Raw genomic sequence first — 16,295 nt, forward strand, 5'->3', positions numbered from 1 at the left:
CATGACGTGACTGTGCCTTTCCTAGGACGTGACCTGGAAGAGCATTTCCCTTCCTACTCCCCATTTCCTCTTCCGTACACGGCGCGAACACGCCCGCTCTCCAGAGTGCCCGAGATCTCCTGGGACACACTCGCCGGCAGTACCAGGCAGTTCATCTCATTAGTGGGCACCGCCCGGGGAGAATTCTGGGTGGGCCTATCTGATGGTGGGCGCTCCCTGCCAGATCCTGCCCACACCTGTGGTCTGCCCTGGGCTACTGCCTCGCGACCGCAGGGACCAGCAGTCCCTTCTGCAGGCTCCATGCTCAGGCTTCATTTGCTGATTGGCTTCGCGGTTGATAATGATACTTCCAGGCGCCTGGCCGTCGTTGGGCGTTTCCTATGTGCCAAGCCCTCTGCTGGGCCCTTTCCATGGACAGCACTGGGTAGAACCCTCCTGAAGACAGGCGTGGTTCTGTCCATTGCACAGAGAAGGAAACAGGCCCAGAGGCTGGAGTGGTGGGTGAGACTCTAATACCACGCAGCCACCGTCCCTGTCTTGGTTGCTTTGTCCTACTAACTGGTCCTGGAGTAAGATGACCTCCCAGCTGCCAGCCTCTCTTTAATTCAAAAACAGAACTTGAGGAATACCTACATTGGTTGACTCAACAGGGCGAGTGTTCCTGTGCGTCTCCAGGGTTGGGCACGCCCTCACAGCCTTCCCTGGCAACCAGGAGAGGCTGAGATGGAGAGGCAAGCAGGTTAATTGTCAGCTCCAGGGCCTAGAGCGCTCAGGTAACAGTTGAGCAGAGAGCTTTCTGCTGACGCCTTCAGAAAGTACAGAAGTGTTTGGTCTGTGAGTTGAATGCGGAGAGATGTGGCAGGATCCTGTGGAGGGGGCCAGATGAGGGGGTGGGGTGGCGGCGGAATTATTAAATATTGAAATTGATCAGGAGGAGCAGCAGGAAGCTATTTATCATGTTTTATTGCTTCAAACTAGCATTACCATCTGGCCCATTGTTAATTCTGAGTAGCTTTTCTGTTTTGTTTGCCTCTTAAATTGCTCCCTGTAAGCGGAATCCTGTAAGCTGCCCACAGTATAGGCTTGGTGAGGTTTTCTGGGGTCTGCCAGCTTTCTGGGGTCTGCTGACTAAGCTAAGGAGATGAGAAAGATACATATTTTTAGCGCATTCCGACAAGCAAATCCCAGGCTGGGATCCTCCAGGCCTCTCACCTGCCTCAGCCCGAGTGTGTGAAGTAATAACGGTAATAATGACGATTTTGAGATCGTCTTCTAGATGCACACACCACTGCTAACTCTCACACCAGACCTTCGAGGTTGGTGAGTGTATCCCGTTCTACAGATGAGGAGCCTGAGGCTCCCAGAGCAAAAGTGACTTGTCCAAAATCCCAGAGCCAGTGGGTAGCAGCGGTCACATTTGAACTCCAGCCTCCTGCCTCCTGGCCGAGGACACCGTCCCCAATCCAGGACCACACCAAGAAGCGCTTCCTCACGTGATTGACTGAGGAGGGGCGGGGCTTGTGAGGCAGGGAGGTGAAAGGTCAGCTCACAGAGCTAGCACAAGACTTGGGGAGGATGGAACTAAAGGGGGAGGTGGTGTGGAGTCCAGGTGCCTGTCTCCCCTTCCCTCACCCTCGAGTTTATACCCTGAAAGGAAATGACTGGGTCTGGGGTAGAGGTGGTGCAGGCCGGGCATTAAAGCCAGAATGAGAAGCCCATCTGTGCCGGTGGTCTCAGGGGCTGACCACTGTCTCATGGCCGGTGCCAGCCAGGGCCCAGTTCTTGCCTCCTGAGAAGGCTGGTCCAGTGCCCTGACCCTTCACGAGGAGGAGGGGTTTCTGAAGCCTGCCGCGTGCCCGGGACCATCCAGGAAGGTACTGGATGGCGAAAGAAGAGATTCAGGGTTGAGTAGCGCTTCTCCTTTTGACAAGTGTCAGCAAGGACACCAGAGGGTCCTTCCTGCCCCTGCCCATGGTGCTAAACCCAGGGCTTCTCGGTTAAGTCCTGGCCAGAGGACTGGGTGCCCTGTCCAGGGCTGCTGCGGGGCCAGTAAGGAAGAAATCAGAGGAGTGGTAGAAGGTGGGTGCTCATTCTCAGAAGGGCATGCGCTCATTCATTCATTCAGTCACTCGCAAGCAGGCACTGAACATGTTAGCAGCTATTGGGCCCTATGGCAATATAAAGAGAAATCACTTACAGATCTCACTGTCAAGAAAAAACAGTAGTCCCGTTGCGGACATCATAGACGCGCCAGCGGTCGAAGGGAAGTCCCATCGCTTTGCGACTTCTGGTCAGAGCCATACCCACACAGACATTTCCATGCCCTTCCCACATTCGCAAAGATCATGTCTTCTCCTCTCTCCAAAGAGCTGAGGCAGAAGTACGATGTTTGATTCGTGTCCATCCAAAAGGATGATGAAGTTCAAGTTGTATGACAACATTGCAAAGGGCAGCAAATTGGCAACGTAGTCCAGGTTTACAGGAAGAAATATGTCATCTACACTGAACAAGTGCGGCGGGAGTAAGCAAATGGCACAGCTGTTCACCCAGCAAGGTGGCACCCTCGACTAAAGCTGGACAGAGACTGCAGGAAGGTCCTTGCACGTGAAGCCAAATCTTACCACGTGGGAAAGGAATAGGGCAGATACAACGAAGAAATAATTGAGGAGATGCAGGAATAAAGTAATCTTACACACAACTTTCATTAAAAACTTAAAATGAAAAGAGAAAGAAAAAATAATAATAAAGGCCATTTACTGAATGTTTACTCTGTGACAGAATAAAAAAAAATTGCATATTATGAATTATCCCCTTTAATCTCACACAGCCCTGTGAGATAAGGGCTCCTATTCCCGTTTGACAGATGGGAAACCTGAAACGTAGAGAGGTGAATTTAAACCGACGTGGCAACTGTTTCCATGCAGACTCTGGGATTTGAACCAAGGGCAGTCTGCCCATTGCCATTCCATTACACCCCATGTCTCTAGCCTTACTTGTGTAAATGATGCACAAGTGACAAATGTAATTGGGCGTGGCCAGAGCTCTGATGGGGGAGCAACAAAGGAAAGTTGCTGTGAGGGTTAAGAGAGAGAACACATAGGCCTTGGCCAGTGGGCTCAGAGGTAGAGCGTCAGCCCAGTGTGTGGAAGTCCCAGGTTTGATTCCCGGCCAGGGCACACAGGAGAAGTGCCCATCTGCTTCTCCACCCCTCCCCCTCTCCTTCCTCTCTGTCTCTCTCTTCCCCTCCTGCAGCCAAGGCTCCATTGGAGCAAAGTTGGCCCGGGCACTGAGAATGGCTCCATGGCCTCCACCTCAGGCGCTAGAATGGCTCTGGTTGCAACAGAGCAACACCCCAGATGAGCAGAGCATCGCCCCTTGGTGGGCATGCCAGGTGGATCCCTATTGGATGCATGTGGGAGTCTGTTTGTCTGCAACCCACACCCCCCACCCCCATTTCTCATTTTGGAAAAATACAAAAAAGGGGGGGGAAGAGAACACATATACAGCACTTAGCATGGCGTGTGAACCAGAAAAAGCACTCACTATGTGTTCTGTAGCCCCGAGGGCCTAGCACATGGTCCAGAGCATGCAAGAGGACTTCGCTCGGTGCCCAGTGAATGTCTGATGAGAACAAATGCCAAAACAAGAGTTCTGAGTATGAGAACCATGGCTTAGAGTAGTAGTGGTCTGCTTGACAGAGTCTCCCTTTCTTGTCCTCACTGTCCAGCATAAAATGCCATTCAAATTAGATAAGATCATCACCCAACACCCACACCAGCTGTATCCAAGTGCTCATTCACTGTCCTCTTTCTCGAAGCCATTCCAGACCTTCCTCTGTCCTCATGAGACTTTGGTCCCCCCTAAGGGGGTTAACCATATTCCTGGTGCTCAAGACCTTTATGAACCTACTCTTGAAATGGAGAAGAAAAATGGTGTTTAAAAAGAATAATAAGGGGGGAGAAACTAAGAAAAAACAAGCACATTATAAAATCTAAATCTGAGATCCTTTCTTTTTGTTGCAACAGAGATGGCGAGACAGAGAGAGGGAGAGATGGGGACAGACAGGAAGGTAGCAAGATGAGAAACATTAATTATTTGTTGCGGCATCTTAGTTGTTCATTGATTGCTTTCTCATATGTGCCTTGACTGGGAGACTACAGCAGAGCAAGTGACCCCTTGCTCAAGCCAACAGCCTTGGGCTCAAGCCAGCAACCATGGAGTCGTTTCTATGATCCCACGCTCAAGCCAGTAACCCCACGCTCAAGCTGATGAGCCCACGCTCAAGCCAGCGACCTCAGGGTTCCGAACCTGGGTCCTCTGCATCCCAGTCCAACACACTATCCAGTGCGCCACCACCTGGTCAGGTGAGACCATCCTTTTGAAGAGGCTTCTTTCAATTGATTTTTTTTTTTTTTTTTTTTGTATTTTTCTGAAGTTGGAAATGGGGAGGCAGTCAGACAGACTCCAGCATGTGCCCCACCAGGATCCACCCGGCATGCCCACTAGAGGGCGATGCTCTGCCCATCTGGGCGTTGCTCTGTTGCAACCAGAGCCATTCTAGCACCTGAGGCAGAGGCCACAGAGCCATCCTCAGCGCCCAGGGCAACTTTTGCTCCAATGGAGCCTTGGCTGCGGGAAGGGAAGAGAGAGACAGAGAGGAAGAAGAGGGGGAGGGGTGGAGAAGCAGATGGGTGCTTCTCCTGTGTGCCCTGGCCGGGAATCGAACCTGGGACTCCTGCATGCCAGGCTGACACTCTACTACTGAGCCAACCGGCCAGGGCCTTGATTTATTTTTCAATTGGACCAAGTTCATAGGATTGGATTAATTATAATCCTTGGTTTATGGGACACTTCCATTCTGATCCACGCATAACCTACTTTTATTTAGTTAGCATTTTGAATTAGTTACTTTTAATAAAGGAATAAGAATTCACTAACTCACTACCCAAAACAAGAGTTAGGACTTAACCCACAGATAATGCCACCTAAAACAAGAGTTAAGACTTGACCCACATCTAATACATGGCTCTTCATAAGACCACCCCACTCCCCGCCTCTCCCCACCCAAGGAACCCTCCTCTGCATCCTGGGCTCATCATCCCTAAATAGGCTTGTCCTCCTCTCTGTTAGAATGTCACTCAGGAGACTGGTGGAATTTAATAATATGCAATCTCACTCCCTCCAACAGATCAATTTATCGTAATTATCATTTTAAAAAATTATTAAAGATTTCCATTTCCGGTTCAGAACCTGAGTTTGCTGTCTTACACTCAGGGTCACCAGCTTGAGCACGGGGTCATCAGCTCACCCTGGGGTTGCAGGCTTGAGCCTGAGGCCACCCATCTCATCCACAGTCAAGGCGTGTGGGAGAAGCAATCAGTGCACAATAAGTGGAGCAACGAGTTGATGTCTCTCTCTCTCTCACACGCACAGATGATTTCAATTTCCAATTTTAGAATGTCTAGCAGGACACAGGAACCCAGTTGAGGGTGTTATCAGCAAAACTGGGGTGTGGTAGCCCCCTCGTTGCCCAGCAGCAAATCAAGAGACAGATTTGTCAGTGGAGATGATTTCGTGTAAATTGCACTCGCGAGAACCTCCTCACCATCGAGGCTCGCTCTCCACTCTTCCCAGAGCAGAACCTACTTCTCGGTGGCGAGACACAGGTCGGCAGCAAGACGGGGCAAAACGAGGAGGCATCGCTGGTGTCGTCTTTGAGAAACAACGATCTTCCTTGCCCAGGGGACATTTGGGCACTGCCCCTGGGCCTCCTGTCCATCTGACACGCAGCAGACATCTCGGGGCTTCTGACCCTTGACAGCTTTTGTCACTCTGCAGCCAGATGTGCTGTTCTGTCTACTCTAAAGGTCCCTCCCAGTAACCCAGGGAAACATGGTCGCAAAGCAAGAAAGAATGGACCAGAGAGTATTTCTCGTCCCCCTTCTCCACCCATGCAGGCATGGACGTGGCACGCACGTATGTCTGCACAGCACACGAGCACACAGACACACCCCGTGTACAAGGGCAATCTGAGAGTGACGTGGTTTGATGTCTGACCTATGCTACAGACTCTTCGACCAAAGTTAGAAATATTTCTTCCGCTGCCGGAAGAAAGCCTCGGCTGTGTGCCCTCACTCCTGGGGCTGCCTTGGTTTGACTGGCGCTACAGCCAAAGCCCAGGGCCCTGGGCGCAGGCAGACCTGCCTTCCAATCCGGGTGCGATAACTCGTGAGATATGTGGCCTCTGCATGTTCCGGACCCTCCTCCGAGCCTCGCGCTCCTCTGTGAGGCGAGCTGAGAACGGGCCACCTCAGGGAGTCACTGATGAAGTGACACGAAGTGCAGGGGGCGCTCAGAGCAGGGGCTGCCGCGGGGGACCCTCCGGAGGCGGGGGCTGTGGACGTCACCATGTTCCTCTCGCTGCACCCATCTCTCGGGAAGTGCGTTCTGGGCACCTGCTCACGCCAGGCGCTCACAGGTGCAGGAGCAGACAGAAACAGAGCCTGCCTTGGGAAGCTCAAGCCTGGGAGAGGGACAGGACAGGTGGCGACAGACATTCCCCGGGTGCCCGGCAGAGTCCCTCCAAGACGGCCCTCGCCCGCCTCGGCCTGACTGTGGCTGTCAACAGCCTGGCACCTGGCTGCCCCTTTGTCCGACACCACACTGTTTGCTGGGAAGAGGAACCCCTGGGTCCAGCTCAAGGAAAGTGGGGTGGTGGGACAGAGAGGCCCCCGAAGGCTGGGGTGGCTGCGGGCCTGAAGAGCCAGGACCAGCCCCCCCCCATCTGCCCTGCTGTTCTCTCTGGTGACTGGCCCTCTCCGTTCCTCCTCACGTCTGTTCTCACGGTGGCGGGTACCCGCCGGCTGCCCTGGGGTGGCCGCCAGCCCCCCTCTGCACCAGCTCTCAGCTCAGGGAGAGCGCCTGAGTGGGGGGGGGGGGCTCGCAGACTGGACCCCTTGCCACTCACAGCCCATCACCAGCCAACATGCACTCGCTCCAGCCGGTCACCTCGGAGGTTCCGCACCGTGGGCACTCGGCTGTGCAGGAAACCCCCTTCCCTTGCACAATTGCCCAGGCTGTCGCCTCACTCCCTCGGCCCTCAGGCTGGGCCAGGTCCCCTTCCCGGGGGCTCCAACAGCGTCCAGCCCTGCTCCTCCACCACGCGCGGATCATAGCACTAAACACTGGAATGAGTGTGGCATCCGCCCCTTAAGCTGGACTAACCTTCTCCATGAAGCAGAGCTATTCCTCATGTAAGGAAGCCTGGCATTGTGCCTGGCGCACAGTAGGTGCGCAGCAAACCCAAGCCCAGTGAGGAAGGCGTCAGACCCTGACAGTCAGCGGGGCCTGTGGGCATCTGAGTCATTCCGCTGTCTCTCCCCACATTTCCTCAGTGGCCTTGGATCACGTGCCTCTTATATTTTCATCACCTGGGATGAGCCCTACTGGAAAGTGTTTGGTTAACGAGGTACTGAAATAGTTGAATGTATTTTTACTGGGAGTGTTTAGCACAGCCTTGCTTATGCATATACATGGCCGGTCCCCTCCCTCTGAAACGCGGAGGCCGCGGACAGCTAGGCAGGGTGCTTGCAACGCCTCGCACGACATGTCTGGCACGAGCGACATTCTTCAGCCTTGAAATCATCTTGGAGTCAGATGGGCTTCTCTGGATGTGTGCCCGAAACGCGTACAAGATACTCGGCGTCAGAATTATTTTTAATAAAAGCAAGTGAGCCAACGGGAACGCCAGCTCCCTCTCCCTCGCACAGACACTTCTCTGCGGGCACCACCAGCGGGCTGCGCTTTCTGTAGTTACAGTTTCCCTTGCTGAGGACCGCCAGGAGCCTGTGTGCACATGCGCGGCCCCTTTGTGGGGCCAGCTCCTGTTCTTCATCATCCTCTTTGTCACCTCCGGGAGGCAGGGACCATAGTCCCTGCCTGCTTTCTGGCCTCAGAACCCTAAAAGGAGACAGAAGGAAAACGGCAGGATGGTTTTTCATGCAGCTATCCCCTTTTCTTGTAGTTATTGCTCAGCTTCCCCAGATCTTGCAGGAATAGCGGCAGCAGCACGGAGCAGTGTGGGAAAAGCGTGAGCAGCAGAGGCAGATGGGCTGGTTCTATACCCTGCCCCTGCCCCTGCCCCTAGGAGCCCCGAGAGGGGGTACTTCAGCTCTGGGAGCCACAGTTTCTCTTCAAACGGGATAGAGGACATCCACTTAGCCTCATTGTAAAGATTTATAGTAAGGAACTAAACTTGGGAGCTCTTTTTTTCTTTGTTTTCACCACCATTGTCATCCCTGATATGTGTGCATGGTTTACAGATTACGAAACAGTTTTCCAATCCGCTTGTTCAGACTCCCTGTGAGCTGGGTCTTATTCCCAGGATTCCATTTAGGGAGGAGGAAACCAAGGCTCAGAGGGGTAAACGGAGTCAGGGGCAGAGCAAGAACCGGGTTCTGTGCTGCCTTGGGGAGCGACAACAGTCACAAACTCCTGAAGGTGGGAGAACCCTGCCAATACCAAAATGCCCCCAGACCCAAGAGCCCAGTTCGGAGACTGAGGCATCCCTAAGAGTTGGACAGAGCTGTGTTTGGTATCTCCGACCAGTGGACATTGAATGGATGTGCCACAGTTTGTTTAGCCATTTCCCTGTTGAGGGACATGTCGGTTGTTTCTCATTTTTGGTGATTATGAGTAAAGTGCTGTAAACACTAGTTTGCAGGGTTCTTGTGAACATAACTTTTCAACACAAGTGGGCAAATATCTAGAAATATAATTGCTGAATTGTATGTTAAAACTATGTTTAGCTTTTTAAGAAATTCCCTGACTTCAGCCTGACCAGGCAGTGGCGCAGAGGATAGAGCATTGGACTGAGACGCAGAGGAACCAGGTTCAAAACCCCGAGGTCGCCAGCTTAAGCGCTAGCTCATCTGTTTTGACCAAGGCTCACCAGCTTGAGCCCAAGGTCGCTGGCTTGACCAATGGGTCATTCGGTCTGCTGTAGCCCCCTAGTCAAGGCACATATGAGAAAGCAATCAATGAACAACTAAGGTGCTGCAACAAAGAATTGATGCTTCTCATCTCTCTCCCTTCCTGTCTGTCTGTCCCTATCTGTCCCTCTTTCTCTGTCTCTCTCTTGTCTCTGTCACACACAAAAAAAAATTGCCAGACTTCAAAGCAGCCTTACTATTTTGCATACCCACCAGGAGTCAGTGAGAGTTCCTGTTGCTCCACATCCTGTCAACACTTAGTATTGCCAGGTTTTTATTTGGCCTAACAGGGTGTAGTGTATTGTAGATATTCTTTATCAAGTGGGGGACTTCCCCTCTATTCACCGTTTGCCAAGAGGTTTTTGTTGTTGTTTGTTCAGTGGTGGTGGTGGTGGTGGTTGTTTTTTTCTATCATGAATGGATGTTGGATTTTGTCAAATGCTTTCCTTGCCTCTATCAACATGGTCATATAGTTTTTCTTCTGTAGCCTGTTGTGAAAAATTACATTATTTGACTTTTGAATGTTGAAACAGCCTTGCATAGCTGGAATAAACCCCGCTGGTCATGGTGTAGAATTCTTTTTATATATTGTTGCATTAAATTTGCTAACATTTTACTGAGGGTTTTTGCATCTATGCTTACAAGAGATATTGGTCTGTAGTTTTCCTTTCCGGAAATGCCATTATCTGGCTTTGGTATTAGGGTGATGCTGGCCTCCTGAGATGAATTAGAACGTGTCTCCCATGCCTGAACAGCAGGTGGTGCAGTGGATAGAGCATCGGACTGGGACACAGAGGACCCAGGTTCAAAACCCCAAGATCACCAGCTTGAGTGTGGGCTCATCTGGCTTGAGCGCGGGTTCACCAGCTTGAGCGAGGGGTCGCTGGCTTGAGTGTGGAATCATAGACATGACCCCATGGTCACTGGCTTGAGGCCAAAGGTCACTGACTTGAAGCCCAAGGTCGCTGGCTTGAGTCCAAGGTTACTGGCTTGAGCAAGGGGTCACTCACTCTGCTGTAGCCCCCCAGTCAAGGCACATATGAGAAAGCAATCAATGAACAACTAAGATGCCACAATGAAGAATTGATGCTTCTCATCCCTCTCCCTTCCTGTCTGTCTGTCCCTATCTGCCCCTCTGAGTCTCTCTCTGTCAATAAATACATTAATGAATAATAAATAAAACCTGTCTCTCTCTACTTTGGTACTCTGGAAGAGATTGTAGAGATTTGTATCATTTCTTTCTTAAATATTTGGTAAAATTTATCAGTGAAACCGTCAAAGTCCAGTCTTTTTTGGAAGGTTATTAATTGTTGATTTAGTTTCTTTGATAGATACATAAGCCTGTTCAGATGATCTGTTTATCCTTGTGAAAGGTTTAGTAAATTGCATCTTTCAAAAAATTTGTCCATTTCATCTAAATTACCAAATTTGTGGGCATAGAGTTATTCATAATATACCTTTATTATCCACTTAATGTCCATGGGATCAGTAGTGACAATCTCTCATTTCTGACAGTAGTAATTTTTAAATACTAATTAGTGAGCTGATAATCTTCTCTATTTCTTGGTTAGCCTGGCTAAAGGTTTATCCTTTTTATCCATCTTTTCATAGACCCACCTTTTGGTTTAATTAACTTTCTCTATTGAGTTCCTGTTTTTAATGTCATTGATTTTTATTCTAACTTTTAGTATTTCTTTTCTTCTGCCTACTTTGGATTTAATTTGCTCTTCTTTTTCTGGTTTCCTAAGGTGGAAGCTCAGATGATTGATTTTAGAGCTTTTATCTCGTCTAATAGAGGCGAATTCAATGCTGTAAATTTCCCTCTAAGCACTGCTTTCACTGCATAAGTTCTATTTTCATATTTATTTAGTTTAAATATTTTTAAATTTCTCTTGCGACTTATATTTTGACCCATATGTTGTTCAGACATGTGCTCTTTCATCTCTAAACACGTCGGGACTTCCATGCTCTCTGTTACTGAGCTCTGGTTTAATTCCATTGTGGTCACAGAACATACTTTGTATGATTTCTATTCTTTTAAAGTTATTAAGGTGTGTTTTATGGTCCAGAATGTATCTGTCTCGTGAATGTTGCATGTGGACTGAAAAGACTGTGTACTCTGCTCTGGTTGGGTGACATATTTATACATGTCAATTAGATCCAGTTGATGGATGGTGCCGTTCAGTTCAACTATCTCCTTACCAATTTTCTGCTTGCTAGATCCGTCAATTACTGAAAGAGGAGGGGTATTGAAGTCTCCAACTGCGGTAGTGGATGCGCCTGTTTCCCCCTGCAGTTCTATCGGTTTTACCTCGTGTACTTGGACACTCTATTTTTAGCTATATGTATGTTATACATCTTCTTAGAAAATTGACCCTTTATTATTGTGCGATGCCCACTTTTTTCCCTGATAATTTCCCTTGTTCTGCTGTCTGCTTTGTCTGAAATTAATAGAGGGACTCCAACTTTCTTTTTGGCTGATGTTAGCATCATCTAGTTTCCTCCATCTCTTTACTTTTTAATCTATGCCTACATTTCAAGTAGCCTGACCTGTGGTGGCGCAGTGGATAAAGCGTGGACCTGGAACGCTGAGGTCGCCGGTTCAAAACCCTGCACTTGTCTAGTCAAGGCACATATGGGAATTGATGCTTTCTGCTCCTCCCCCCTTTATCTCTCTCTCTCTCTCTCTCTCTCTCTGTCTCTGTCTCTCTCTCTCTCCTCTCTAAAATGAATAAATTTTAAAAAAAGTTTAAAGTAGGTTTCTTGGCCCTGGCAGAAGCTCAATTGGTTAGAGCATCATCCTAATACACAAGTTCTTTCCTCAGTCAGGGCACATGCAGGAACAGATCCATGTTTCTGTCTCTCTCTCTCCCTTTAACAATAAAAGTAGCCTGACCAGGCAGCGGCGCAGTGGAAGAGTGTCAGACTGGGATGCAGAGGACCCAGGTTTGAGACTCCGAGGTTGCCAACTTGAGCACAAGCTCATCTGGTTTGAGCAAAGCTCACCAGCTTGGACCCAAGGTCGCTGGCTCGAGCAAGGGGTTACTTGGTCTGCTGAAGGCCCGCGGTCAAGGCACATATGAGAAGGCAATCAATGAACAACTAAGGGGTCACAACGAAAAACTGATAATTGATGCTTCCCATCTCTCTCCATTCCTGTCTGTCTGTCCCTGTCTGTCCCTCTCTCTGACTCTCTCTCTGTCTCTGTAAAATAAATAAATAAATAAATAAATAAAGTAGGTTTCTTATAAACAACATATAGTTGGGTTTTGTTTTATCCACTCCAATTAAAAAACCATTTCTGACTTTCAGTTGATCTATTTAAACCATTTACATTGAAGGTAATTATTAATGTCGTTGGGCTACTATCTACCATGTTTACAACTGCTTTCTATTGATATTTGCTGGACTTGTTCATTGTGTTGTGTGTGTGTTTTTCTTAATCTTCCCCTCTTTTCTGCCATCTCTGGTTTTAACTGAGCATTTTATATGATTCCGGTTTTCTTTTTCTTCTTTTAACATACCAGTTATATTTCTTTTTAAAAAATTCCATTATCCTAGAGTTTTCAATGTACTTGCCCAGCTAATAAGTCCCTTTTTAAACAACCCTGTACCCTTTCCCAGACAGCACAGGTGCCTTATGACAGAATATTCTCATTTGTCCCCTTCTGTCCCTAATAACATGGCTATTATTTATTTCAATTATTCTTAAGATATTACCACCCAATACATTGTTCCTGTTATTACTCTGAATAGTAATCTATTGGATCATTTACGACGAAGAGAAATGAAAAGATTTTATTTTGCCCTTATTTGTTCCTTCTCTGGGGTCAGTCATCACTTTTGGAAACTTCAAACCCATTGTTACTTCCCAGAGCTCTTCTCCTGGTCTTCCCATGGTGTGCATGGAACTCCGTTTGAAACTGTCCCGCTGTTCCTGGCCATTCTCCATTTCTGCATTCTTTTTTCTCTGCAATTCAGTTTGTGATGTTTCTATTGCTATTTCTTTGGGCTAATTGATTCTTTCTCTGCCTGTATCTAGTTTACTGATAAGTCCACTGTGGGCATTCTTCATTTCTGTTACGGTGTTTTTATTTCTAGCATTCGCTTTTGATTCTTTCTTAGCATGTCCATCTCTTTCCTCACATTACCCACCTGTTCCTGAATATTGCCTTCTTTCTCCATGAGAGCCCTGAACATGTTATCTTTCTTTTGAATTCCTCGTCAGCTACTATTCCTACCTCCCTGTCATAGGTGTCCAGTTCTGATGCTTACTTTGTCTCTTCACACCGTGTCTATTCCTGCCTTTTAGCGGGCCTTATAAGTTTTTGTTGAAAGCTGGACTTAATATATCTCATACTAACTACAAACTAAGGTCATCAGGCCTTTGACGGGAGGCTTTCTGTTAACCTGGCTTGAAACTGGGCTGAACTTGATGTTCACTACAGCCACAGGTGCCAGAGGCTTTCGTTCCCTTGGTTTATTTTCTCTCCCTGTTGTCTCTGGGCTTCCTGGAAAACTCCTTCTTAAGCAGAGCGTTTGTTTTGCAACCCGCTCCGTTGGGATCCACAGTCGCGCCGAGCCCGGCTGGCGGGCTGGTGAAGTGCCGGGGACAGAAAGCACTCTGTGACCGTACAGTCAAACCACAGGTTCTTCGTGGGCTTCAGTCCCTCGGCTGCGACCTTCAGAAGTGCTTCTGAACCAAAATTCTTCGTCTTTAAATTCAGATGGCCCGTGAGAAACTGCACCAATCCCCAGCATTCCAGAGTGTTCACCATACAGGCCTGTTCAGAGATGTCCCATGAAATCCCTGATGAAAGCTAGGCTTAGTTATTTCAGCTGAGAGCAAAGGGAGACCCTCATGAGAACTTCTGATCAGCACTCTGTCTCTAGTCAAGAAAACGGTTGATTTAGCCAAGACAGAGCCTTACCTAACCCATAGTTCACCATCTCTCACATGGGGCCCGCTCCAGTATTCACCGGCAGCCTTCTCCAAGGTGCGTTCATCGTAGTGCCATAGAATCATAGTGCTTAAAACCAGAAGGGCCGTGAGATAATCTGTTCATCTCTTCCAATGCCCATGCTTTGCAGATGAGGGACCCTGAGACCCCGGTGAGTTAATGGGAGAACTACCTGCTACCCACTGACTTCCTACCTCCCCATCCTGGATCTTTCTAGGAAGTAAATCACACATTTCTTTCTGAGATAGGCAAGGTACAAGTCTGTGATGAAACCTGCACTCTGTCCATCCTTTGCCCCAAGGAGGGGAGAGGAGGCGATGCCATGCCCTTGGGGTAGCCTGCATCCCACTGGGAGACTTGGGGAACTTCCAGTGATCAGGCTCCTTGACCTCTTTGTATTCCCTGATGTATAGATAAACTAGTGCTTCTTAACTGGGGACAGTTTTGCCCCACCCCCACCCCAGGGACATTTGGCCATGTCTGGAGATTTTTAGTTGTCACACTCAGGAAGGAGGTTGCTATTGGGATCCAGGGAGTAGAGGCCAGGGATGCTGCAAACATCTCGTACTGCACAGGGTAGACCCCACAACAGAGAATTATGTGGCTGCAAATCCCAAAGGGCTGAGGCTGAGAGACCCTGAGACGGGGTACGCCCCTCAGGGTTTCCACAGTCGCTGCATGCATACCCAAAGCAGCCATGTTTTCCCTCTGCTTGCCTAGCAGCCAGCTCCCAGAGCCCTGGCGGCAGCTCCCTGGGCCCCACCACGGCCACATGAGGCAGCTGCCAGCCAGCTCCAGGCCCAGGAAGGCGGCCTGTCGGGAGAGGGAGCACGCCTGCACTGTTCCAGGAGACCTGACATGACTGAGGGGCTTTCTTCTCGGGAGCAGGTGGGTGTCTCTGCCCACACCTCACTGATCGCGTCTGTGATGGAGGAGCAAGCCTTATGTAAGCGCAGCCTCATGCAACCTTCTGTCACTGTAGCGCTCCAGGGCCTGGGACAACCCCTCCTTCCTGAAGTCTTGAGAGAATGTGATTCTTTTCTGAACAGGCCCTGCAAGGTCTTGTCACCTGCAGAATAAAACCTGAGCTCTGCAGCCTGTGACATTGGCCTGGCCAGCCTCTGCAACCCCAGCCCCAGCCCCACCCCCACTCCCCTCCCACACACGCTGGGCAGGAGCCGTGGGGCCAGCCGGGGCCAGGCCAGCCTGCTTGTCTCTGTGCCTCCGGTCCTGCAGATGCTTGCCTGCCTGCAATGCCTTTCCCTCTTGGCTGTCAGGACAGGACCCACATGTGAGACCTTTGTGAAGATTCCAGGCCCCTCTGCCTGCCTTCCTGCCAGTCGGGCATGCCCTCCTCTGTGCTGTTGGTTCTTGGCACACCCCTGCAATAGGTCTTACCTGGCTGGACCACAAGCGTTTGCATAAATCTGTATCCCCTCCGCGCCTGCCCCCAGTGGACGCTGAGCTTCTCGAAGCTCATGCCTGATTCATGTCTGGGGCCTGCCTAGCAACATGAAAGCTTTATTGAATGAATGTGTGAATGAGTGAGTGAGTGAGTGAATAGATGGATGCATGGGTTCTCACTGGGCTGCTTATTCTCAGAGTGGCTATTTCATGGACCACTAATGGTTCCCTGTTGCTTACCTGGTTAACCAAGACACAGGTCACATGACCTCAGCTCTGTTTCTTCTTCTGCCATTAACGCTGTATGATCTTGAACAAGTCACTTGCTCTCTACACTTGGCGCACCCATGGTAACCAGCTGTGACACTGTCGTGTGTTCCATGCGTGGTCCCAAGTAGAAGAGGTAATAGAATTCAACCAAGTTCAGGACCCCCTGAATTCTCCATTTGCAGTGGCCCCAGCCGGCCCCCAGACAGCCCTGCTCCTGAACTTGAGCACAGTGAAAGAAACGTTTTCCTGCACTAATAAAATTACCTTCTCTAAAGAAGGCAATTTGCATGTTAATGTTTTGGGTAATTCTGTGCAGCTCCAATGCCCCCAGGGCTGCAATTTCTCACTGACAAAGTGACAAAAATAAACTCCCGCATAAAAGAGCATTTCTCTTCGCTCTCATTTGTACTCTAAAGTGACATTCTTAATGTGAGTCAAGTTGAAACTCACTTCTCTATTTTACTTTCTGACACTGATCTGCCCCCCCCCCCCCACCCTCCACCCCGGTCACCTCTCTAAGTGACAGGCCGGTTCCGCAGCTCTTCAGAGGAGTCTCTCCTGGAGGACTGGGCTCAGTCCTCTTGGAGGGCGGCCACCCCCACCCCACGGCTCTGACTTGGTCTTTGTACATTCCAGAAGGCCCAGCCCGTTCACTGGCGGGCAGGCACGG

General features: G+C 49.6%; 2 protein-coding genes across 5 annotated transcripts in view; both read left to right on the top strand.

Moving 5' to 3' along the window:
* The window catches only part of TTLL11 (tubulin tyrosine ligase like 11), a 204,011-nt gene that overhangs the window by 173,720 nt on the left and 13,996 nt on the right, over positions 1-16,295 (top strand). The window lies entirely within an intron of this gene.
* The window catches only part of GGTA1 (glycoprotein alpha-galactosyltransferase 1 (inactive)), a 381,241-nt gene continuing 376,711 nt past the window's right edge, over positions 11,766-16,295 (top strand). The window contains exon 1 of the mRNA XM_066367269.1: positions 11,766-11,771. The gene's annotated coding sequence lies outside the window, so the exon portion shown is untranslated. The remainder of the gene's footprint in view (positions 11,772-16,295) is intronic.

This window comes from Saccopteryx leptura, chromosome 2, assembly GCF_036850995.1.
Source record: "Saccopteryx leptura isolate mSacLep1 chromosome 2, mSacLep1_pri_phased_curated, whole genome shotgun sequence".
Taxonomy (NCBI): domain Eukaryota; kingdom Metazoa; phylum Chordata; class Mammalia; order Chiroptera; family Emballonuridae; genus Saccopteryx; species Saccopteryx leptura.